General features: G+C 39.4%; 1 protein-coding gene and 1 long non-coding RNA gene across 3 annotated transcripts in view; one reads left to right on the top strand and one right to left on the bottom strand.

Annotated features, from left to right (window-relative positions):
• Window positions 1–26,647, top strand: part of MAPK10 (mitogen-activated protein kinase 10) — a 623,441-nt gene that overhangs the window by 66,203 nt on the left and 530,591 nt on the right. The window lies entirely within an intron of this gene.
• On the bottom strand, window positions 14,717–17,511 carry LOC137223235 (uncharacterized). The gene is made up of 2 exons (XR_010942760.1): window positions 17,374–17,511; window positions 14,717–14,834 (listed from the first exon to the last, which is right to left on the bottom strand). It is a non-coding gene; the product is annotated as an uncharacterized lncRNA (long non-coding RNA).

The following is a 26,647-nucleotide window of genomic DNA, read 5'->3' as shown; positions in this document are numbered from 1 at the left end:
AAGCAAGGAACTAAACTTTTAGAAACCAGTGCTTCCTCTTTCCTGCAGTGGGGTGGGGAAAAGAGATTGCTATCTCTCCTTAGTGAGTCTATAGCAATGATAACAATATCAACAACTGTAGTAAAATAACCTATAATAGCAACCACCACCTCAAAACAATCCCAAAAAGTATGTTATTTTCTCATGTTAACTCATCTGATTACACACCACACACTGTAATCAAGGGGATCTGAGTGTATTCTCAGAGTAACGGGTCCTAAACTTGACTGTAATGTAATAGGCTCAAGTAGAATCAATTTCTTTGTAACTTGCTTAGACAAAGACTGGTTAACCTCTGAATCTGATAAACAGAATGGAATCTGGAGAAAAGGTAGCCAGTGAGGGAGAATTTTTTTGTAAATTTTCAGCACTTTTTTTTTCTTTTTTTTAAAAATAGATCTTTATTGGAGTATAATTGCTTTACAATGTTAGTTTCTGTTTTACAGCAAACTGAATCAGCCATATGCATACATATATCCCCATATCCCTTCTCTCTTGAGCCTCTTTCCCACCCTCCCTATCCTAGAGGACCCTCTAGGTCCTCACAAAGCACGGAGCTGATCTCCCTGTGCTATGCAGCTGCTTCCCACTAGCTATCTATTTTACGTTTGGTAGTGTATATATGTCCATGCTACTCTTACTTCGCCCCAGCTTCCCCCCAACCCCATGTCCTCAAGTCCGTTCTCAATGTCTGCATCTTTATTCCTGCTCTGCCACTAGGTTCATCAGTACCATTTTCTTTAGATTCCATATACTTGTATTAGCATACAGTATTTGTTTTTCTCTTTCTGACTGACTTCACTGTATGACAGACTCTGGGTCCATCCACCTCGCTACAACGAGTTCAACTTCATTTCTTTTTATGATTGAGTTATATTCTATTGTATATATGTGTCATATCTTCTTCATCCATTCACCTGTCGATGCACAGAGGTTGGATCCATGTCCTGGCTATTGTAAATAGTGCTGCAGTGAACATTTTGGTGCATGTCTCTTTGTGAATTATGGTTTTCTCAGGGTATATGCCCAGCAGTGGGATTGCTGGGTCATATGGTAATTCTATTTTTAGTTTTTTAAGGAACTTTCATACTGTTCTCCATAGTGGTTGTATCATATTACATTCCCACCAACGGTGTAGGAGGGTTCCCTTTTAACCACACCCTTTCCAGCATTTACTGTTTCTAGCTTTTTTGATAATGGCCATTCTGACTGGGGTGAGGTGATACTTCATTATAGTTTTGATTTGCATTTCTCTAATAATTAGTGATGTTGAGCATCTTTTCATATGCCTCTTGGCCATCTGTATGTCTTCCTTGGTGAAATGTCTATTTAGGTCTTCTGCCCATTTTTTAACTGGATTGTTTTTTTTCATATTGAGCTCCATAAGCTATTTGTATATTTTGGACATTAATCCTTTGTCTGTTGTTTCATTTGCAAATATTTTCTCCCATTCTGAGGGTTGTCTTTTTGTCTTGTTTATGGTTTCCTTTGCTGTGCAAACGCTTTTAAATTTAATTAAGTCCCATTTGTTTATTTTTGTTTTTATTTCTGTTACTCTAGGAGGTAGGTCAAAAAAGATCTTGCTGTGGCTTATGTCAAAGAATGTTTTTCCTATGTTTTCCTCTAAAAGTTTTATAGTATCTGGTCTTACATTTAAGTCTTTAATGCATTTGGCATTTATATTTGTGTATGGTGTCAGGTAGTGTTTTAATTTCATTCTTTTACATATAGCTGTCCAGTTTTCCCAGCACCACTTATTGAAGAGACTGTCTTTTCTCCATTGTATATCCTTGCCTCCTTTGTCATAAATTAGGTGCCCATGTGTGCGTGGGTTTATCTCTGGGCGTTCTATCCTGTACCATTGATCTATATTTCTGTTTTTGTGCCAGTACCATACTGTCTTGATTACTGTAGCTTTGTGGTATAGTTTGAAGTTGGGGCGCATGATTCCTCCAACTCCACTTTTCTTTCTCAAGTTTGCTTTGACTATTCAGGGTCTTTTGTGTTTCCATACGAATTGTAAGATTTTTTGTTCTAATTCTGTGAAGAATGCCATTGGTAGTTTGATAGGGATTGCATTGAATCTGTAGATTGCTTTGGGAAGTATAGTCATTTTCACAGTATTGATTCTTCCAATCCAAGTACATGGTATATTTCTCCATCTGTTTGTGTCATTTTCGATTTCTTTCATCAGTGTTTTATAGTTTTCTGAGTACAAGTCTTTCGCCTCCTTAGGCAGGTTTATTCCTAGGTATTTTATTATTTTTGTTGCAATGGTAAATGGGACTATTTCCTTAATTTCTCTTTCTGATTTTTTGTTGTTGGTGTATAGGAATGCAAAAGATTTCTGTATATTAATTTTGTATCCTGCAACATTACCAAGTTCATTGATTAGTTCTAGTGGTTTTCTGGTGGCATCTTTAGGATTTTCTATGTATAGTATCATGTCATCGGCAAATAGTGACAGTTTTACTTCTTATTTTCAAATTTGTATTCCTTTTATTTCTTTTTTTCTCTGATGGCTGTGGCTGTGACTTCCAAAACTATGTTGAATAATAGTGGTGAGAGTGGACATCCTTGTCTTGTTCCTGATTCTAGTGGAAATGCTTTCAGTTTTTCACCATTGAGTGTGATGCTCACTGTGGGTTTGTCATATATGGCCTTTATTATGTTGAGGTAGACTCCCTCTGTTCCCACCTTCTGGAGAGTTTTTATCATAAATGGGTGTTGAATTTTGTCAAAAGCTTTTTTGCATCTATTAAGATGATATTATGGTTTTTATTCCTTAATTTGTTAATGTGGTGTATCACATTGATTGATTTGAGTATATTGAAGAACGCTTGCATCCCTGGGATGAATCCCACTTGATCATGGTGTATGATCCTTTCAATGTGCTGTTGGATTCTGTCTGCTAGTATTTTGTTCAGTAATTTTGTGTGTATGTTCATCAGTGATATTGGTCTATAATTTTCTTTTTTTGTGATATCTTTTTCTGGTTTTGGTATCAGGGTGATGGTGGCTTTGTAGACTGAATTTGGGAGTGTTTCTACCTCTGCAATTTTTTGGAAGACTTTGAGAAGGATCAGTGTTAGCTCTCCTCTAAATGTTTGATAGTATTAGCCTGTGAAGCCATCTGGTCCTGGACTTTTGTTTGTTGGAAGATTTTTAATTATGGTTTCAATTTCATTACTTGTGATAGGTCTGTTTATATTTTCTAATTCTTCCTGGTTCAGTCTTGGAAAATTGTACCTTTCCAAGAATTTGTCCATTTCTTTGTGGTTGTCCATTTTATTGGCATATAGTTGTTTGTAGTAGTCTCTTATAATCCTTCATATATCTGCAGTGTCTGTTGTGATTTCTCCTCTTTCATTTCTAATTTTATTGATTTGCATCCTCTCCCTCTTTTTCTTGATGAGTCTGGCTAATGGTTTATCAATTTTGTTCATCTTCTCAAAGAACCAGATTTTAGATTTATTGATCTTTGCTATTGTCTTCTTCATTTCTATTTCATTTATTTCTGCTCTGATCTTTATGATTTCTTTCTTTCTACTGACTTTGGGTTTTCTTTGTTCTTCTTTCTCTAGTTGTTTTAAGTGTAGGGTTTGGTTGTTTATTTGAGATATTTCTTGTTTCTTGAGATGAGATTGAATTGCTATAAACTTCCCTCTTAGAACTGCTTTTGCTGCATCCCACAGGTTTTGGGTCATCATTGTCATTTGTTTCTATGTATTTTTTTTTAATTTCTTCTTTGACTTCTACAGGGATTTCTTGGTTACTTAGTAGTGCACTGTTTAGCCTTCATGTATTTCTGTTTTTTACAGTTTTTTTTTCCTGTAATTGATATCTAGTCTCATAGCATTGTGGTCAGAAAAGATGCTTGATACAATTTCAATTTTCTTAAATTTTCCGAGGCTTGATTTTGACCCAAGATGTGATCTATCCTGGAGAATGTTCCATGTGCACTTGAGAAGAAAGTTTATTCTGCCACTTTTGGGTGGAATGTTCTATAAATATCAATTAGATCTAGCTGGTCTATTGTGTCATTTAAAGCTTGTGTTTCCTTATTTATTTTCTGTTTGGATGGTCTGTCCATTGGTGTAATTGGGGTGCTAAAGTCCCCTACTATTATTGTGTTACTGTCGACTTCTCCTTTCATTGTTGTTAGCATTTGACTTATGTATTGGGATGCTCCTATGTTGGGTGCATAAACATTTATAATTGTTATATCTTCTTCTTGGATTGATCCTTTGATCATTATGTAGTGTCCCTCCTTATCTCTTGTAACAGTCTTTATTGTAAAGTCTGTTTTATCTGATATGAATATTGCTACTCCAGCTTTCTTTTGATTTCCATTTGCATGGAATATCTTTTTCCATCCCTTCACTTTCAGTCTGTATGTGTCCCTAGGTCTGAAGTGGGTCTCTTTTAGACAGGCTATATAAGGGTCTTGTTTTTGTATCCATTCAGCCAGTCTGCATCTTTTGGTTGGGGCATTTAATCGATTTATATTCAAGGTTATTATGGATATGTATGTTCCTATTACCATTTTCTTAATTGTTTTGGGTTTGTTTTTGAGGGTCTTTTTCTTCTCTTGTGTTTCCCTCTTAGAGAAGTTTCTTTAGCATTTGTTGTAAAGCTGGTTTGGTGGTGCTGAATTCTCTTAGCTTTTGCTTGTCTGAAAAGCTTTTGACTTCTCCATCAAATGTGAGTGAGATCATTGCTGGGAAGAGTAATCTTGGTTGTAGATTTTTCTCTTTCATCACTTGAAGTATATCCTGCCACTCCCTTCTGGCCTGCAGAGTTTCCACTGAAAAATCAGCTGATAACCTTATGGGGATTTCTTTGTATGTTATTTTTTGTTTTTCTCTTACTGCTTTTAATATTTTTTCTTTGAATTTAATTTTTTTTAGTTTGATTAATATGTGTCTTGGTGTGTTTTTCCTAGGGTTTATCCTGTATGGGACTCTCTGTGCTTCCTGGACTTGGGTGACTATTTCCTTTCCCATGTTAGGGAAGTTTTCCATTATATTCTCTTCAAATTTCTTCTCAGACCCTATCTTTTTTTCTTCTTCTTCTGGGACCCCTATAGTTCGAATGTTGGTGCGTTTAGTGTTGTCCCAGGAGTCTTGGAGATTGTCTTCAATTCTTTTCATTCTTTTTTCTTTATTCTGCTCCTTGGCAGTTATTTCCACCATTTTGTCTTCCAGCTTACTTATTCATTCTTCTGCCTCCGTTATTCTGTTTTTGATTTCTTCTGTTGTATTTTTCATTTCAGTTATTGTGTTGTTCATCTCTGTTTGTTTGTTCTTTAATTCTTCTAGACCTTTGTTAAACATTTCTTGTATTTTCTCAATCTGTGCTTCCATTCTATTTCTGAGATTCTGGATCATCTTTACTATCATTACTCTGAATTCTTTTTCGGGTAGATTGACTATTTCCTCTCATTGATTTGGTCCTGTAGGTTTTTACCTTGCTCCTTCATCTGTGACATATTTTTTGCTGTCTCATTTTTTTTTTTTTTTTTATGAGTGGGATTGTGTTCTTGTTTTACTGGTTGTCTGGCCTGAGGCTTCCAACACTGGAATTTGTAGGCTATTGGGTAGAGCTGGGTCTTGGTGCTGAGATGCGGAACTCTGTGACACCTCACTCCAGTGAATATTCCCTGGGGTCTGAGGTTCTCTGTTAGTCCAGTGGCTCGGACTCAGAGCTCCCACTGCAGGAGCTTCCCCCTTGACCCTGGGCTCCTGAATCAAGATCCTGCAAGCCATGTGGGGTGGCAAAAAAAAAAAAAAAAGAGAGAGAGAAAAATAACAAAGTAAAAAATAAAATTAGACTAGGAAACTAACAGATATGTTAGAAAGAATGTAAAAATAAAAATATAGATGAATCAACAACCAGAAGATACACCAGTACCACAATAATAAGAAAGAGGAGAAGGGAAAAAGGAAAAAAGGAAAAGGGTGGGGAAGGCCTTGGCTGTGGAGAGCAGGGCCTAAGCAGGGGCGAGGTTTGGGCGGTGGGCGGGGCCAATGCTCAGGACCCACAGGGCTGGAAAAGGCCCTGGGGGCTGTGGGGAGTGGGGCTTAGGCTCAAGGAACAGAAGGGGCCAGGCGTGCCCCCACCCTGGTCTCAGAGGGCAGGGCACCTCACCTGGGAGCCTAGGAGGCTTCCTGGGCTTGAGTGGACAGGGCAAACACCCTCCTCTCCTTTCCTGCTCCTCAGGTCTGGGGTCTAGGAGGGCCCCTCCCACCTGCCTCTCCTGATCTCCTCAGCCTCCCTCCTATACCCCCAGGACGAATGCGGCCGGTTGGGTGGAGCGGGGGGTAAGGGGGGGCCTTGTAGGGCAGGGGACCTGCTTGGGAGCTCAGCAGACTCCCTGTGCCCGAGTGAGTGGGGCAATCACCCTCCCCTCCTCTCCCGCTCCTCGCACAGGGCCCCTCCACCCTGCCTCTCCTAATCTCCGCAGCCTCTCTCCTGTGCGCCCACGGACCCACGTGGCCTGGAGTGGGTTTTGGAGGGCGGGGGAGTGGCCTGGGAGCTCAGCAGGCCCCCAGTCCAGCACTGTTTTTTATTTTTTGTGGTACACGGGCCTCTGCCTGTCGTGGCCTCTCCCGTTGTGGAGCACAGGCTCCGGACGCGCAGGCTCAGCGGCCATGGCTCACGGGCCTAGCCGCTCCGCGGCATGTGGGATCCTCCTGGACCGGTGCATGAGCCCGTGTCCCCTGCATCGGCAGGTGGACTATCAAGCACTGCGACACCAGCGAAGCCCCAGCTCTCTTTAATTTAAATGGTTTGATCATGTTGGCAGGTTACATTACATATTCATTTTGTCATGGTGGAAAAGGATGCACCAATTGTTATCTTGGCAGTTATGGAGCTCTTCCAACTCCCTCCCTTTGTTCTGATTTCCTCCCTCCTGGTCAGTTCCGGATCCTGCATGGCTGAGATCTTTCCATGGTGGTGAGGCAGCCCTGAGAAGTCTCACCCCAAGTGGCCCATCAGCCTAAGTAGCATTTCTCATCTCACGTAGTTTAGCTACATCCAAGTTCAAAAAAGATCTCTTTATTTCTATTATGATCACTACAGAAAAAAAAAATACATATACTTTTGCTAGATTCTTGGTTTCCCACTGGGTGTTGTGGTACACATTGGTGAGATTGATAGTTGTTTTTCCCATAAAATGGAAATGTTCCACTCATCCGTTCATTCATGCAACAAATATTTACTGAAAGTCTGGTATGTGCTGGTACTGCTCTAAGTGTTGGAGCTACAAAAATGAATCAGGTAGATATGGTTTCTGTCCATGGGGCTTATAAATTAACCCAAATCGTTTTTTGACCTTTTGTCTAAATCTCTTTCCCTCTTTTTTTTTTGAGTTCTCACCCAGAAGTTTCTAAACATCGGGCTGCTTGTATTTGAATCAATTGCAGATTCCCTGACCATAGCCCTGGACATTCTGATCAAGTGGATCTAGAATGGATATCTGTATTAAAAAAAAAAAAAAAGGCCTTCTTGGTAGTTTGATGTGAGCTAGGTTTGAGAAATGTTATTATCAAAAACATTCTCGGAGCTTCCCTGGTGGCGCAGTGGTTGAGAGTCCGCCTGCCGATGCAGGGGACATGGGTTTGTGCTCCGGTCCGGGAAGATCCCACATGCCGTGGAGTGGCTGGGCCCATGAGCCATGGCCGCTGAGCCTGAGCGTCTGGAGCCTGTGCTCTGCAATGGGAGAGGCCACAACAGTGAGAGGCCCGTGTACCGCAAAAATAAAATAAAATAAAATAAAATTAAAAAAACATTCTAATCATTTAGATTTGAAATTGTGGTGGTGTCTGAACCAAATATGCATGATGGAAACCATTGACAAGTATTATAGGATGTCAAGTAGGAGCTTTCTTTTGTGCGGCATAACTACTGTTAAGACCCAAACTGAAGACAGAAGGCACAATGTGGTCCATATCCTAAATTTATAGAGTCACTAGCAGTTGGGGTCAGCCACCCTTCTGTAGAACTCACTGAGAGGCCCACAGTTAGAGAATGGGCTCAACCACCTGTGACTCCCAGGGGACTTTGGGAGAGAGGAAGACAGCCTTTTAGGGAGTAGAAGTACAGAGTCATTCCTTCTCTCAAGTCAAGTGTGTGAGGGAGGGGAGCTCAAGTAAATCACTTGAGAAGAAAAGTAAACAGACATTTTGTTCCCTGGCTGTATGACCTTCTTAAGTAGCAGACTTGCTGATGCACCTCGTGTGCTATGGGAATGTGGGGAAAGAGAGCTGAGTGGAAATGGCATGAGTGGAACAAAATCCAGGTGGAGAGGTGGTCTCTGTCTTCCAAGTGGAGATGAGGAAGTCCTTACATGCCTGCAGACCTGAGAACTGGCTCTGAGAAGTATATGAGACTGGAAGCCACAGATGCCCCAAGATTGATGCAGTGTGGGGGCAAAGAGGGACCCATATATGGGGGAAGGCCACCAGGGCAGTGTCTGCTAAAGGAGGTAACCAAATCTCTCTGCAGAGGGGAATCTTGGAGCCACCACTGGTCCTCCCTGAGCCCATAGAAGATAGTCCAGGCTAGTAGTTAGAGTCAACCGAGGAGAGGGATGAGAGTTTGCTCAGTCACAAGAGGAGATGCTCCTGCTTCCTCCCTGACCCAATTCCAAAGGAGCTCACACCTAGAAAAAGGAGGGGGTGGGGGTGACAAAGAGCCAGAGCTCATTGTCCCTGTACTACCTGAAGCCCATCTCTTCTCTGCCCCACCAAACTCCCTCAGCTTTTAGTCCAAAACTGAAAGTCTGAACTCTTCTGGGTCATGGGACAAGTAGAGTTTTGATAGAAAATACAGTTGAAGTGTTTAAGTGAACAGAACTGAATCTGAAATAGCTGAATGAGATTGTTGTAGTAACCAGATTTTTTTGAAAAGCACATAAATAGGCAAGATGTATTTGGGGAGCTGCTGTTCAGCAGCAAAATGGTGTGTGTTTGGGAAATTTATTGGAAAACTAAAACCATTATATATCCATAATAAGCTGATATTCTTTAATAAACAAAAAGTTTTTGTTTAATGTTTTTTGAATAATTATATATGCCCATGTTACAGAATTCAAAAGATATAAAAAGGTAAAAGTAGAAGATAAGTTTTTTTCCCCTTTCCTCTCCCCCACTCTTGTAGTTCTTATGTTTCTTTCTTAAAATATCACAGAATTGCTTTATACTAAAGTTTCCAAAAATAGTCATATAACTCTATATCGATTCTATAGCACTGATAAACATATATAAGAAATATATGGGCTAGATACATTTCCACATTCTAGGGTTATTTTTTGGAAGCTGTTGCCAGACAGCATCATCTTGTCCTCACTATTTCTTTGTGACCCAGTGGATCTCAGTGTTTGAAATTCTCCAGAAACAGATGTTTAGAATATCCTCAAGTTTTTGCTTTTTAATTTTGAATCTTTGAAACAGCTATTCCTATATTAATTATGTCTTATTGATTTGCTTATTCCTATATCACTGTCTATATTTTGCTTACTCAAATGAAATCGCTTTATTCATCAAAGGTTTTAAGTCTTATTTAGCTTCAGAAGGAATGCTAATTGTTCCTTCCATTTTTGCCTCCTCTAATCATTCAGGATTCTAAGTCATGAAACCTCTATACTTGGTTTTCTCAGCTATGGAACTCAGTAAAGAGAGCTTGCTTTCTTCTGCTTTATATGGTGGGGAAAAGCTTCATTAGCCAGGACTGGCTTTGTCACAGGCCAAGGGAGAATGTCAAGAAGTTGACTTGTTTTAGTGACTGGTTTTTAGAACTAGGGTGTGGGTGGGGTTAAAAAAAACTTTCATTGGCCTAAGGCCAAATTAAGATCTAGGTAACAAGATTATAAACCTGGAAACCTCCTCAACTCTCATCCCTCAAACTAAATTGGATTTAACCACTCTATGTTTGCTTTTTCTTCATGTCAATGATCATTCTTTAGCGTGTAAGCTCCTTAAGGACAGAGACTGTAAATTATTTATTTTGCGTACTTTACAACACAAATCAGAGTGTCTTGTGCATTGTGGGTGATTAATAAAATATTTGTAGAGTGATGGGCTAAGGAGTTTTGCTTTAATTCAGTAATGGATAGGAAACTAAAACAACAACAAAAACCAAAAACTAAAATAACTAATTCAGTAATAGAAAGGGGGGAGAGTTTAAATAGGAGAATTACATGACCAGAAATGTGTTTAGAAAGGTGAGTATGGTACAGGGCTACTAGATTTAGCAAATAAAAATACAGAGGTACCTGTATTTATCTGGTACCTCTGGTATGGTGTTAATATAGCCTTTTTAGAAACAGACTCGCAGACATAGAGAATAGACTTGTGGTTGCCAAAGGGGAACAGGGAGGGGAGGAGGGAAAGCGATAGACTGGAAGTTTGGGGTTAGCAGATGCAAACTGTTATATTTGGAATGGATAAACAACAAGGTCCTACTGTATAGCACAGGGAACTATATCCAATCTCCTGGGATAAACCATAATGGAAAAGAATATGAAAAAAAAGAGTGTGTATATGTGTAAAAATTATACATATCTCCTGAATAGATTGAGTAGAAACAGAGTAGAGATAGCTAGGGGACTACTGAAATTATTGTGGGAGAGAAGGTTGCAGACAATGGATATATGCAAGGACTGGATTTGGGGCACACTGTGGAAGTAGAACGGGCAGGACTTGCTGACTGCATGTGGGAGGTGAGGGAGAAATGAAATCCAAAGTGATTTCTGCAAGGTTTTAAATTTAGACTACTAAGTTGATGAATGCAGAAAAGTGATCTCCAGAAAGCTGAAAGGAGACCAGGTTTTTATGGGGAGAGGAAAAGGACTGAGAAAGAAAATAAGTTCAATTTAAACCTTTTTGAATTTACAATTGAAAATGACCAGAAGATATTTAGAAATACTGGTTTAGAACCAGGGAGAAGTTTGGTAGGTACAGACACAAGAGCCTTTCAAGAAGGATTCTGGGAAGCAGTGGGTAGAAAGATTTTATTGTAGTATACCTGGTTGTGGACCAGCGGAAGACATGTATCTCTCATGCTGAATTTAGATCAAGAAACAGAGCAACCAAACGTATATAAACATTCCATTAAACCATGCTGTGTATATTGTTAGTTTTTTGTTTTGTTTTGTTTTCAAAATAGCTATGTAAGCCTGAGTATAACAGGGCAATTCGTGAAGCAAGAAATTTTTCTTGCAGAACCTTACCAGAGTCCCTGACAGTTTTGCCCTCAGGGTAAGGAACAAAAGGCAAGGAAAAATCTTAATAGGTGATGCTGCTCCTGCTTGAGTCTCTCCTGGCTTTCTTAGATTGTGTATTCTTGGATAAATACACTGAGGACTTAGAGTAGGGGGTGTGTGTGCATGTGCATGTGTGTCCTACCATAACCCTTCTGCAATTTTTTTTTTTTTTGAGGTACGCGGGCCTCTCACTGTTGTGGCCTCTTCCGTTGCGGAGCACAGGCTCCGGACGTGCAGGCTCAGTGGCCATGGCTCACAGGCCCAGCTGCTCCGCGGCATGTGGGATCTTCCCGGACTGGGGCACGAACCTGTGTCCCCTGCATCGGCAGGCGGACTCTCAACCACTGCGCCACCAGGGAAGCCCACCCTTCTGCAATTTTGCAGTGGTGATCAATACATATTTATTGAAAAAAAAAGAGTGAACAAATGAATGAATCTTCAATAAATAGCTAGAGATACAGCTAACATCAAAATAATGGTAATAGAGTAGATATTATGGAAATTTAGAAAATTCATTATTTCCCATGAGTCTTTAGAGGTCTCAAGGAAGAATTCTGTGGAATTATGTTAGAAAAACATAGAACCTGGAGAACAGTCCCAAGTATCTATTCCAGCCCTGCCAGGTTCTCTTCCCTCAATGCACAAGTTCCTGGCTGCACACAGTGACAAAGTCTTTGTGTAGCAGGATTGGAATTTTCTGTCCCATGAGAACAGCATGGGATGTCAGCACCTGTTTAGAGTGGGCTTTTCCATTTTGAGGAGTTCCAAATGGGAACAGTTGGATAAAAAAATGTATGAACTAGTGCCTGAAACAAAGAAGTCCCCAGAGGTAGGAAAATCAAACTAAAGGGTGAACTTCCCCTATAGGTTACTCCTCCCATCGGCTCTCTGTCAGCAATTGGATTTTGATAATCTGAGAACTAAATGCAAATGGAAGGGTTTAAATGGGAACCAGAATTAAAGAAACAAAACCACAACCTCTATGAAGACTCCAACAAAACAAGAGAAAAGAGAAAAAAGAAAGAAGAAGAAGAAAAAAAAGGTTTAAATGCTTGGAGCTCCATCTTCTGGTCATGAAACAGCATAGAACTGAAATGTGATGTTAATCATAAAAGCTAAAATGTATCAACAGAAACTGTGTTAAATGTATTATCTCATTTAATTTATCTGTTATCTCAAACAAATTATAAGCTCTTGAACTCAGAAATTAAGGATCTTCATGATCTGGCTCCAACCTCCTGTTTCATCCCCATTCATTCACCCATTTTAACAAGCATGTACTTGAGCCTACCAGGTAATCAGTACTGGCTGGGCTCCTTGGGAAGTGCAAACCCATCAGTCTTGGCACCTGCTTAAGGGATGACTCTTTTATTTGCATGCCATCAGCAAACACTTTGGTTATCTTACATTTAGTAAAGTACACAAATAGTATATGGATAATGCTACACAAATAGTTCATGGATAATGCTTCTCTCCCCAAATTAAAACTTGACAGAAATGGATAAATTTTCCTTTGACTGGCACCTCAGCCATAATCCTCTCTTCCTTTCACCAGTAACCACAGTTGTAGGTTTGTGGATGTTATTTAAACTGTGATATGTATGTGAATGCACACATAGAAGTTGTTTGGTACTTCTTGTGAACTTGAATAGGGGCATATGTATGTATGAGTGTGTTTTACAAAAATGGTAAAATACTGTAGTACCACTGTATGCAGTTGCCTTTTACCCCAAGATGCAACACATCTTGGGGGATTTACCTGTGATATTACATACATATCTAGTTTATTCTTTTTAATAGCGACATAATATTTCATAATACTTAGCCTGTCTCCTTTTTAGGCTTGTTTGCAGAGTTATAAGCAATGCTTATAAAGATTCTTATGCACATGGGTATTTGTCTAGAGGAGATACTGAGAAGTGGGATTATTGGGCCATGGGGTATGTGTATTTTTGGTTTGATACACACTAATTATTGCCCTCTGAAGGGGCCAATGTAATGAATGGGCTGTTTTTCCACATTTCCTTGTCTGCATGTCTGCCAACACTTGATATAATCAAACTCTTTATTTTTTTGGTCATTCTGATAGCTAAGAACTGGTATTTTATTATTGTTTTTACTTTCATTTTCTGCTTGTTCATCCTTTTATGCTTATTGACCATTTTATCTTTTCTTTTGGGAACTGCCTCTTATTCTTTCTGTGCTTCTATCCTTTACCCATTTTTATTGGGTTGTTTTGTTTATTATTGGATATGTAGGAATTCTTGGTATATTAAGGATAATAATTTTTTATATATATGGAAAATATTCTTTCTGGATTATTGCTCCTTTTACTTTATTTTATTTTACTTTATTTTTTATTATAGTTGACATACAATATTACATTAGTTTCAGGTGTGCAACATAGTGGCTCAACACTTACATTATGAAATGATCACCACTATGAGTCTAGTTACCATCTGTCACCATAGAAAGTTATTACAGTATTATCAGCTATATTCTCTATGCTGTGTATTACATCCCCATGACTTATTTATTTTATGACTGGAAGTTTGTACCCTTAAATCCCCTTCACCTATTTTGTCCATTCCCCCAGCCCCCCTTCCCTCTGGCAACCACCAGTTTGCTCTCTGTATGTATGTTTCTGTTTTGTTTTGTTTGTTTATTTGTTTTGTTTTTTAGATTCCACATATAAATTAAACATATGATTTTTCTCTTTTTCTTTTTTTTAATAAATTTATTTATGGCTGCATTGGGTCCTTGTTGCTGCACATGGGCTTTCTTTTAGTTGCAGCAAGAGGGGGCTACTCTTCATTGTGGTATGCGGGCTTCTCATTTTGGTGTGCGGGCTTCTCATTGTGGTGGCTTCTCTTTGTTGCGGAGCACGGGCTCTAGGCACGTGGGCACATGGGCTTAGTTGCTCTGCGGCCCGTGGGATCTTCCCAGAACAGGTCTCGAACCCGTGTCCCCTGCATTGGCAGGCGGATTCTTAACCACTGTGCCACCAGGTAAGCCTTGGTTTTTGTCTTTTTCTGTCTGACTTTTTTCACTTAGCATAGTACCCTCTAGCTCCATCCAATATTGTTGCAAATGGAAAGATTTCATTCTTTTTTTATGGTTAATATTTCATTGTGCTCCTTTTAAAAACATTGCCAGTGATATTATTTATAATGCATAAGTTTTTATTTATCAATCTAAATTATCAATCTTTTCCTGATATATATTTGTTATATATTCTCTTGCATACAGATTCTCATATTTTTATGTATATTGTAGCAAGTGTGGTCAGGTCCTCAACCATATCCCCTTGGACCTTACAATTTATATGCAGGTGTCTAAACCGTGTGTGCAAACAAACACACATACATACATTATATTTTTTTCTTTCAGTCTGTTGATACTTAAAAACTTTGCCCATGTTTGTTATAGAAAAACTTTTAGTGGAACAGTGGGTTCACAGCATAGTTTTCAATATCTCTTCTGTATCTAGTATAGTACTAGGCACTATGGTGTAATGGGAAGAGACCTATGAAAGAAAAGAAATTTATGAGGCACTTATATCTCAGGCAGGAATTCACATTTAAGAGAACAAATGATAAAAAGGAAACTGTTACAAAAGAAGTTACCAGAGTAGAAAATCACTTGAAAATTGTTCATTGTTGAAGACCATAGAGGAATGAGGAGAACGTGGTGTTGGTTAACCAGGAAAGCTTACAGAAATATGTGACGGTTGAATCAAAATGAGGATGTGGTAGGAGATATTTGGCAGAGAGCAGTGGGCAGAGAACTTTGGTTGGTATGAAAAAATAGTGCAGGGTCAAGAATTAGCATGTTGTGTCATGGGGGAACGCTGAGTGGATGGGCTTTACTGGTGGGAAGGCTCTGTTTGGGACATTTAATCAGGGGGGACTCTAGACAAACTAGCACTTCCTTCGACCCATCCCTCACCACAGGCAGTCATCATGGGTCTCATTGCCAGCTCTCACTGAGGAACATGCTCATTCAGAAGTAAATGATGACGATTTAAGATTTGGGGACTTCCCTGGTGGCACAGTGGTTGGGAGTCCGCCTGCCGATGCGGGAGGAGCAGGTTCGTGCCCCGCTCGGGGAGGTTCCTGCGTGCCGCGGAGCGGCTAGGCCGTGAGCCATGGCCGCTGGGCCTGCGCGTCTGGGGCCTGTGCTCCGCGGCGGGAGGGGCCCCGGCAGTGAGAGGCCCGCGTACCGCAAAAAAAAAAAGATTTGGGAAGGCAAAGCAATTAAAGGGTGGGGTGGGAAGAGGAGGAAGAGAGGAAAAGGTTTTTCTAGTTAAGATACAAATGTGAACAAAGGCACAGGTGTGAAGGTTAATGGACAACCTGGAGAAAAGACAGGGGTTTCATTTGGCCAGCACAGTAGGGTTCCTAATGCTTTTGAGTATGAAAATTTCCTGTTAATAAGAAATAAATCAATAGGCCCTTACGTAACAGTGACTGCATTGTTAGTGCCTTTGATTGAGAAAATACACGATGATAAAATATACTTTTTAACAATTGTTTTTAAGTTAACATATATACATAGCAGAAATTTGTTTAGTTTACAGAGAATAATTGGACTTATGTGAATTCTCAGACCCCTTTACATTATTCCAATACCTCCCAGGTACTTGGCCAACAGGTTGGGCTCCACTGTGCTAGCATGGGGTTTCTGTTGGAAGGGTCTTTCTGTGACAGATTCATTCATTCATTCAGCATATATTTATTGAATATCTACTAAGTACAAGGTACTCTTTTAGTCTCAGGGACTACAGCTGTAAAGGAAACAAAGATCTTCCTGTCACGGAGCTTATATTCTAGTGGGAAGAAACAGACAATATAGAATATTACACAAATATAATATTGCAAATGGTGCTAAGTGTTACGGAGAATAGGGAGTGCCTGGGTAGGCTGTGGGAATGTTAAAGAGTGGAGAGAGAAGTGATATTTGAATAGACATTTGAGTGATTCAGAGAGAGCATGTGGCACTCAGGTCAAGGGAACTGCTATCGCAAAGCCCCAGAGGTGAGACCATTTTGTTGTCCTTTAGTAAGACTACAGGTATGGCTAGAATTAGGGTTAAAAAAAGATGGAGGGTTGTGGTAAGATGATGAGGCAGAGAGGTAGTGAGTAGCCAACCACATCATATAGGGTCTTGCAGACCATTGTAAGTGCTTTGAATTTCACCCTAAGTGAGATAGAAATAAGCCATTGGAGGACTTTATTAGAATAGTGACATCATCTGACTTATGTTTTAAAGTATCACCATAGCTGTTTATGAAATAAATTATTAAGTAAGGATTGAAACAGGAGACCAATTGCAGAAATCCAAATTAGAGATTAATTGTCAAATGGTTTTGACTGGTTGAATAAAATAAAGACTGAGAATCGACCCTTGGATTTGGCAACAGAGAGTTTACTATGGAGTGTGTACAAGAACCTTCGAAGATTTTATAGGGAAGTGGTATCATAAGCATTGTACTTTATGAAAATCTGTTTACTGGTAGCAGTAGATGGGAAGAATTGGATTAAATGAAAAAAGAAATCTGAGGAAAGAGAGAAATTTTAGGTGCGCATTTTATTGAAAGATTATGAGGTAGCAAAGGGAAAGGACATTTTAGAGTCTGAAGTGAAAGAACTAGACAATTGAAGGAATATAGGCTAAGATCAAGACAGAAGAGTCAAAGCTAAATTTTTTGAAATTGTGTGACCAGAAAAATAAGAGTTCCATTAACAGGGCTTCCCTGGTGGTGCTGTGGTTGAGAGTCCGCCTGCCGATGCAGGGGACACGGGTTCGTGCCCCGGTCCGGGAAGATCCCACATGCCGCAGAGCGGCTGAGCCCGTGAGCCATGGCCACTGAGGCTGTGCGTCCGGAGCCTGTGCTCCGCAGTGGGAGAGGCCACAACAGTGAGAGGCCCACGTACCGCAAAAAAAAAAAAAAAAAAAGAGTTCCATTAACAGAAATGGAAAAGTCAGGAACAGAAGATGATGCCTTTAATTTTGTGTATCATGACTTTGAAGTTGTAGACATCTAGGTTGATTTCAATGCTCACCTTTAAATTACTGTTCTACAATCCTCTATCAGCAGTCCCTGCTTTGAGACTTCAGAGGCATCTGATAAACCATGATCTTTTGACTGGCAGAAAGTCACTTCACATCCTTGGGGGCCTTGACACCTGGATCCCAGTCTTCTTCCTAGAGTAAACCTTTGTTACTTTACTCTGTAGTCCATATTGATGATCCACATGGAATAAGAGCCTCACAAAAGATTCCTTATTTTCCTTTGATTATGTGCTGACTTTGAGGTCTATGTGGTAAGTTTTGGTGAAGATATCCTTCAGGATGGAGATGTAAGTCCAGAATATGAAAGAGAAATAAAAGTTGAAGATTGAAAGGTGGGAGCCATTTGCTATCCAACTGGGTAAGGATCCCAAGGGAAAGAATGTAAAAAGAGAAGAATATTAATTACAGGTGCGGGAAGAAATCTATGTAGTAAGAAAGTTAATTTGAAAAATTGATGGGGTGGTGGGAGGACATGTACATTTAAAAGCTATTGAGATCTTAAATGTTCTCACAAGAAAGAAATGGTAATTACTTGATGTGATAAAGGTGTTAGCTAATGCTGTGGTGGTAATCATCTTGCAATATATAAATTTATCAAGTCAACATGTTATATACCTTAAACTTATACAATGTTATATGTCAATTATATCTCAATTTAAAACATTTTTAAAAATTGAAAAAAAGGGAAAGCAAAGAGGAAAATAAAATCTATCAAGAAAATTTCTCAAAAAGAAAACTTTTCCGGGCTCTCTGGTGGCGCAGTGGTTGAGAGTCCGCCTGCCAATGCAGAGAACGCGAGTTCGTGCCCCGGTCTGGGAAGATCCCACATGCCGCGGAGCGGCTGGGCCTGTGAGCCATGGCCGCTGAGCCTGTGCGTCCGGAGTCTGTGCTCCCCAACGGGAGAGGCCACAACAGTAAGAGGCCCACGTAACGCAAAAAAAAAAAAAAAAGAAAAAAGAAAAGAAAAGAAAAGAAAACTTTTCCTCTCGTCAGTCACCTTGATGGGCCATATCGTACTGGAAAATAAAATTCAGAGCATAAAAGTGGTCTAGGGGAGACAGAAAGACAAGTGAGCAAGAACGTTTGTGAGGCTTACAGGAGCAATCTGGAGGAAGAGGGTGAAGACCTCTAAGAACTTGGGAAAACTTGGGAGATAGGAAAAAATGGGAGGGGATGGAGTGGACAGGGGCGAGGATCCCAAACGAGATGATCAGTGAGAAGTTTCTGATTCTGGGTATGGCTTTGGACTTTTAAGGACACAGGTGCTTTTTTTTTTTTTATCAAATCCCTTTGATTTTAGGATACTATGGATAATGTAATAGACTGTCAATTTAATAATTTTTTTCAAGAGAAAATATGACAATACTTTAATTTTACAGATTTATTGTAAGATATATCAAAATTCCAAGCACATTAAAATGGGGACAATTTGTCTTGGAATAGCAGGAATACTGAATTCAATTTTAAATCTTTTGTTATGTTGTGCTGTGATATAGTACATTCTTTTACCTCATGTTGTTACTGAAACTTCAGTAAAGATGTATGATCACAGCTATAGTGTGATTAGATCTTATGGGATTAGTGTTTTGGGGAAATTAGTGTTTTGGGATGTATTCTATGTTGTATCAATATGGAGTAAACTTAAGGAAAGACAAAGGTGACAGTTGAGAATTCAGCAGAAGCAAGAAATCTGAGGAAGTGACTCAGAATAATGTTACGTTCCTTTAGAGTTCATGAAGATATTAGGGATGAGATGGGAGATACTGGTTTTCCATCATATGCAGGATAGGGATTCTTTCCATTTTAATTCACATAATATATGCAAAAATATGTGGCCATAGAAGGGGGTGGTGACTATTTTGGGGACATCCAGCTTGTAAACATATGGGTCACAACACATTTAAGGAAGAAAAGAAGAAATGGAGATGAGAAAAGCAGTAATCGAAGAGGTAGAAGCAAATAATTTCAGATTATTTCTAACACTTGGGTGACTTTATATCTGGACTGGTTAAGATGTCATCAAATCCTCTGACCTTTAAAAGTTGTTCCTGTCCTGTAATGCAATTACCTACTCTCTCTCTCTTTCTTTCTCTCTTAAAAAAAAATTTTCTTATAAGGGGTTAAGCGACTCCAAAAAGTTTTTACTTTCAACTCAGGAGAATATTAACTTTGTGCTTTTTGGGGGATGAAATGGATGTGCCATGCAGCATGTGGGATCTTAGTTCCCAGATCAGGAATCCAACCCGTGCCCCCTGCATTGGGAGCATGGAGTCTTAACCACTGGACTGCCAGAGAAGCCCCAGATGTGAGTCTTTTTACCTTCCATGTAAACCTAACTAGATCATAAGTTTCCAAACTGAACAAATTTTGTGGAAGTTGGAAGAAAAGTTCAACTATGTACCTTCTGAGTGAAAGACAGTCATTTAATTCTCTGACACAATATAATGATGAATCCTGTTGCAATGTCTTTCGGAACCAAATGGAGTTCGTTCTTTGCACAGTACTATATGTGTACATGCGCATGTGTGTGTGTGTTTGTGTGGTGTTTTCTCTCTTAAGACTATTAGTTCTCTTTGAAACTGTACACCCAGGGTAAGCTATGGATGGATAGTATGAATTTACCCCAAACAACTGTAGGAGAATTAACCTTTCTTATCATCTTATCATTGTGCTCTTCCTATTTCCTAATTCTCTTTCTGCTGCACAGCAAGGGGGCATTAGGATATAGAGCTTGAAAAAGAGCCCCATGTCACACAATAAAATATTTTAATTTTATATGCCAAAACAGAGTATATAGTGTAAATGATTCCTTGGTTTGGAAATATGTAAAATCTTAGTATGTACTTATTATATATAGTTGTATATTTAGTTGAAAATTGTTGAGACTATATAAAATAGCATGCACCTCAACATAGTGCACATTTGAACTCAAGAAGCATCGGTTGTACTAAACTTTCAAGATTATCATTTTATTGTTTAAATTTTCTGTGAAATTCAGAGTATTCTTGCTAGTTTCTTTTTTTTGTTATTATTCTTGCTAGTTTCAATTGCAGAAGAATCAAACGTTTTTCCAAGTTGTATAGAGTTTCACATAACTTCAGACTGAACCTTTATATTCATATTAAGGTATAAAGAACTTCAAATCTTTACCAAAGATATCGTATTTTCATCATTACCCTAACCTAATCAGTTTCTATTCTTAAAAGTTAAGGGGTTTCAAGTGTTAGAGAAAAAAAGCACAGTGCTCTAATAATGAGCTTCAGGTATTTGCTTTGTAGATGTGGTATATAGATTTAAGTTTCTCTGGGACTTATATTTCACCTAATATGTATTTATAACTATTTTAGTTGTAGCAACATGACTTTCATTTTGCATACCTAATAAGGGTAACTGATGAGTCAGACTAATGACACTACTTTATGCTTCATTAGCATCTTTCACCTGCAGCTTACTACATACTTTGTAAACATTAATTAAACATCACAACACACCTTGGAGGAAAGGTAAGTATTATTATCCTTCTGTGGGGAAACAGATATAGAGGGCTTAGATATGGCAAATATTAAATGTATAGAACTGAGTTCTATAGGATAAGGTGCCAATAATGCTTCTCCCTGGGTACAGAGGGAGAAGCATAGGTGTAATTACTATAAAATTACCAAGGTTTATGGGGGGATGTGAGTTTCAGGAGCCCCAGAACCCTTTGTGAAATTACTTTTGGAGATTATGTGTTAAACTGAAGCTCCTGGTTAAAATAGTGTGTATCACCCAGTACCCAAACTTATCTTTTTCCTGATGAAGTGGAAAATCAGGTCAGGATTACTGCAACGTGCTTGAACTTAGTAACTCAAGTAGAATCATATGATCTGAGTGTTCTAGCACAGCCCTGATTTCAAATGAGCTGATGATCTGCTTCTTCCATAAGTAGATGCAAACTGTTCTTATTGTGTGACCTAGTTTTTGGTTTGCGAATCAAATCACCGTAACTATCATGGTTAGTTTTAAAGCTTTTTTTCTGTATCCCAAAATGAAATGGATATTGAGCAGTTTTCAGGTAACTTGGGTGATTTGTAGAGCTGGCATATTAGCTGTAAATTTCATTCAGTTGCTGGTTAATGCAGATAGGAATTTAACAAGATGGACTTTTATTTTTTCTTTCATAAAGGAAGGCTGAAGAGAGATACCCCAGGCTTTAGATGGGGCATCTAAAGTGGCATCAAGGACCCAGGCTCTTTCTCTTATTTCTCCACCATCCATAGCATGTGGTTTCCATCCCCAAGGTTATCTTACGGTCTAAGATAGTTGCTAGGATTTGAGACATCATATGCATGTTCCATGCAGGAAGCAGGAAGGACAAAAAGGCATACTCCAGCTGTCTGTCTTAAGGAGTTTTCTCTAAAGGCCCACTTACTGTTCTTCAACCATCCCTAACTGCAGGAGATGTTAGTAAATGCAGTCATTTGGTGGACACACCACTGCTTGGAATAAAATCAAAATTCTGTTATTAAGGAAAAAGAAGAGACTATATGCTAGATAGGTGACTAGTGGTTTATAGCAAGAAACCAAAATCAATTATTAAAGCAAAAAAAAAAATCATCTTTGGACAGTGAATTATATGGGTGGCCTTTTGTCTTGCTGATATTGACTGAACAACTGGCACATTTCCACTTCATTTCATGATCTGGAGGCACCGCCTATGGGTGTGTATGTGTGGCCCTGGCAAGAAAGTAACCAAACCAACAAGTGCATCAGCAGAATTGTTTGGAAATGTTCTTGCTGAATTCCTCCCCACCCTGCCTTTGGTCATGAACTTAAGTCTGGTTTCCTGGTGCACTTACAACTCAGCTGCTGCTGACCATAGTTAGGCAGAGCCAGGATAGAATAAATCTCCCCTTTAATGATTGATTACAATAATCTGGGACACAGAGCCACATTTCTTTTGTGCAACTTTCTGCCCTGTGCCTTCTATAAGTGTGTCTGTCTCTGTGTGTGTTACCCTGAGGTCCAGCTACTCCACACTCTCCAGACATTGATTGGGAGGAGTTCAAAAGCATAGGTGGCAGCTAACTTGCTTGAAAGGAATATTTCACTTAAAATTCTAATTGCAAAAGGGTGTGGACACCCAGTAGTAATTTCTTTCTCCATTTCTTCTTTCTTTCTTCCTCCCTCCCTCCTTCCCCTCTTCTTCCCTCCCTCTCTCCCTCCCTCCCTCCTTTCCTTCCTTTCTCCCTCCCTCTCTTTCTATTTCTCTCTCCCTTCCTCCCTCCCTCTTTCCTTTCTTCCTTGCTATCTTTCTGAGAAAGCCTGAGGACTACTTTCTTAGCAAATTTCAATTATATAATACAGTATTATTGACTATAGTCACCATGCTGTACTTAGAACTTGAAACTGAAAGTTTGTACTCTTTTACCAATTTCTCCCCATCTCTCCTACTTCCCCCAGCTCCTGGCAACTACTGTTCTACTCTTTGTTTATATGAGTTTGACCTTTCTTAAAAAAGATTCCACATATAAGTGATATCATGCTGTTTGGCTTGTTTCACTTTGTCTTTCTCTGTCTAACTTATTTTACTTAGCATAATGCCTTCCAGGTCCATCCATGTTGTTGCAAATGGCAGGATTTCCTTTGATTTTTTTCTTTTAAGGTCGAACGTTACGCCAGTATGTGTGTGTGTGTGTGTGTGTGTGTGTGTGTGTGTATCTTACATCTGATTTATCCATTCATCAGTGGATGGACACTTAATTTGTTTCCATATCTTGGCGCCATTGTGAATAATGCTGCAATGAACATGGGAATACAGATATTTCTTTGATATTCTGTTCTCATTTCCTTTGTATATACATTCACAAGTGGGATTGCTGGGTCGAGTTCTATTTTTAGTTTTTTGAGGAACCTCCATACTGTTCTCCATAGTGGCTGTATCAATTTACATTCCCACCAACAGTGCAAGAGGGTTCCCTTTTCTCCACACCCTCAGCAACACTTGTTATTTGTGGCTTCTTGATATGGCCATTCTGACAGGTGTGAGGTGATATCTCATTGTGGTTTTCATTTGCATTTCCCTGATGATTAGTGAGCATCCTTCTATGTATCTGTTGGCCATTTGTGTATCTTCTTTGGAAAATGTCTATTCAGTTCCTCTGCCCATCTTAAAATGGAATTGTCTTTTTTTTTTTTTTGCCTTGGAGTTGTGTGAGACCTTTATATATTTTGAATATTAACCCTTTATCAGATATGTCATTTGCAAATATTTCTTCCCATTCCATAGGTTATTTTTTCGTTTTGTTGATGGTTTTCTTTGCTGTGCAGAAGCTTTTTAGTTTGATACAGTCCCACTTGTTCATTTTTGCTTTTGTAGCCTTTGCTTTTGGTGTCAAGTCCAAAAAAATCATTGCCTAGACCCATGTTGAGGAGATTACCCTCTGTGTTTTCTTTAGGAGTTTTACAATTTCAGGTCTTAAATTTAAGTCTTTAATCCATTTTGAGTTTATTTTAGTGTATGGTGTAAGGTAGTGGTCCAGTTTCATTCTCTTGCATGTGGTTGTCCAGTTTTCCCAACACCATTTATTGAAGAGATTATCCTTTGCCCTTTGTATAGTCTTGCCTCCTTTGTCATAAGTTAATTGACCATATATGCATGGGTTTACTTCTGGGCTGTCTATTCTGTTCCATTGATCTATGTGTCTATTTTTTTGCCAGTACTATACTGTTATGATTACTATAGCTCTGTAATATAGTTTGAAATCAGTAAGTGTGATGCCTCCAGCTTTGTTCTTCTGCCTCAAGATTGCTTTGTCTATTTGGGGTCTTTTGTGCTTCCATACAAATTTTAGGATTATTTTTCCTTTTTCTGAAAAATGACATTGGAATTTTGATAGGGATTGCATTGAATCTGTAGATCGCTTTGGGTAGGTAGGGATATTAAAAAAAATTAATTCTTTCAATCCACGAGCATAGTATATCTTTCCATTTGTTTGTGTCTTCTTTGATTTCTTTCATCAACATCTTATAGATTTCAGCATACAGATCTTTCATATCCTCGGTTAAATTTATACCTAAGTATTTTATTCTTTTTAATGCAATTGTAAATAAGGTTTTTTTCTTATTTCTCTTTATGATAGTTCATTATTCATAATGTGAGTATGAATATGTTAATGTTCATTATCTCTTTATGGTTGTTCATTATTTCTCTTTATGATAGTTCATTACTCATAATGCATTCTCTTTATGATAGTTCATTATTAGTGTATGATAGTAGTTCATTAAAAATATAAACTTGTTCTTTTTTCTTTTCTTTTATTATTTCTTTTCTTTTCTTTTCTTTTTTTGGCTGCGTTGGGTCTTGCTTGCAACATGTGGGATCTTCATTGAGTATTGCGGGATCTTTTTTTTTTTTTTTTGTGGTACGCGGGGCTCTCACTGTTGTGGCCTCTCCCGTTGCGGAGCACAGGCTCCAGACGTGCAGGCTCAGTGGCCATGGCTCACGGGCCTAGCCGCTCCGCGGCATGTGGGATCTTCCTGGACTGGAGCACGAACCCGTGTCCCCTGCATCGGCAGGCGGACTCTCAACCACTGCGCCACCAGGGAAGTCTGCAGGATCTTTTTTGTTGCGGTGCGTGGGCTCTTTGTTGCGGCACACAGGTCTCTCTAGTTGTGGTGTGCGGGTTTTCTCTCTCTAGGGTGTGTGGGCTCTGTAGTTGTGGTGTGTGGGCTCCAGAGCGAGTGGGCTCTGTAGTTTGCAGCACACAGGCTCTTTCATTGAGGCGTGAGAGCTCAGTAGTTGTGGTGCATGGGCTTAGTTGCCCCTTGTCATGTGGGATCTTAGTTCCCCAACCAGGGATCGAACCTGAGTCCCCTGCATTAGAAGGCAGATTCTTTACCACTGGACCACTGAGGAAGTCCCTGTAACTGATTTTTGTATGCTGCAACTTTACTGAAAATTTTTTATTAGTTTTAAAACGATGATAGACATCCTAACAGGTATGAGGTGATATCTCATTGTGATTTTGATTTGCACTTCCCTGATGATTAGTGATGTTGAGCACCTTTTCATATACCTGTTGGCCATTCATATATCTTTTTGGGAAAAATGTTTAGTCAGGTTGTTCATTTTTTAATTGGGGTATTTGGGGTTTTTGCTACTGAGCTGTATGAGTCAGTTGTGATTCTTTGTAATTGGGTGTGACCTTTAAAAAGTAAATGATCAATTCCATGTTTGCTCTAAATATATGGTCAGGTGGTCTTTGATTTAAGATGAGAAGGTAGTTTAGGGATACATTGTGAAATAGTACAATTTAAGTGCTTCACAAATATTAAAAGCTTTGTAATTTTACTCTGAGTGCCACTTGGGTGTTCCACAGCTTCATCTATGTAGCTACACAGATGGGGGGCTGAAGAAAGTGGAGTTTATTTGTAGGGCAAAAAGGCAGCTAAGGTTGGGAAAAATGATATTTGGAGATCAGCAGGTCCCTCTAACGGTAGCTAGCATAAATCCACTTAGGCAATGACAAAGAGTACGATGTGTCCTACATATCTGTGGTTGTGACTTATACCTTAGAAAGTCACCCCTATATAATTCTAAACTTCTAATGTAGCAGTGTTGTTGATGGGTAAGTTCTCACTAAAACTTCTTATCTTTTGTTTACTTAATGTAGATCTGGGAGCTTGTGGGTCCTTGTTGAGAGAACCTGGTCTCCTTTGTATCTATGTGTGTGGACTTCTTTTTTTCTTTTTTTGCGGTATGCGGGCCTCTCACTGTCATGGCTTCTCCCGTTGCGGAGTACAGGCTCCGGACGCGCAGGCCCAGCGGACATGGCTCACGGACCCAGCTGCTCCGCGGCATGTGGGATCCTCCCGGACCGGGGCATGAACCCGCATCCCCTGCATCGGCAAGCGGACTCTTAACCACTGCGCCACCAGGGAAGCCCTGGACTTCATTCTTGTCCAGGAGCCACTGCCAGTCAATTTTCAGGGCACTCAGTTTGTTAATGTTTTAAAAATCTCCCCAAATAATGCCTGTTGTTACTTCCTTGGTTTGGAATATAATTAGCGCTAGAGAATAGTGTCAAGAAGATGGTAATAAAAATGTGGCTCAATTTTGTGGTAACAAAGGGTTTCCTAGGACTGCGCCCAGAAATGGGTAACCTTTCTCCAGGCTTTGCTCTTCAGGGGCAGTCCCTTTTACCTCGGGTGACCTAATTTATATTCCAAACCAAGACACTTTTGAGAGTTAAAGGAGGAGCTAGTAGGATGAAACGCCAGGAC

This window comes from Pseudorca crassidens, chromosome 4 (assembly GCF_039906515.1).
Source record: "Pseudorca crassidens isolate mPseCra1 chromosome 4, mPseCra1.hap1, whole genome shotgun sequence".
Lineage (NCBI taxonomy): Eukaryota > Metazoa > Chordata > Mammalia > Artiodactyla > Delphinidae > Pseudorca > Pseudorca crassidens.
The sequence above is the reverse complement of the archived record's forward strand: the minus strand, read 5'-3'. Positions and strand labels throughout refer to the sequence as shown.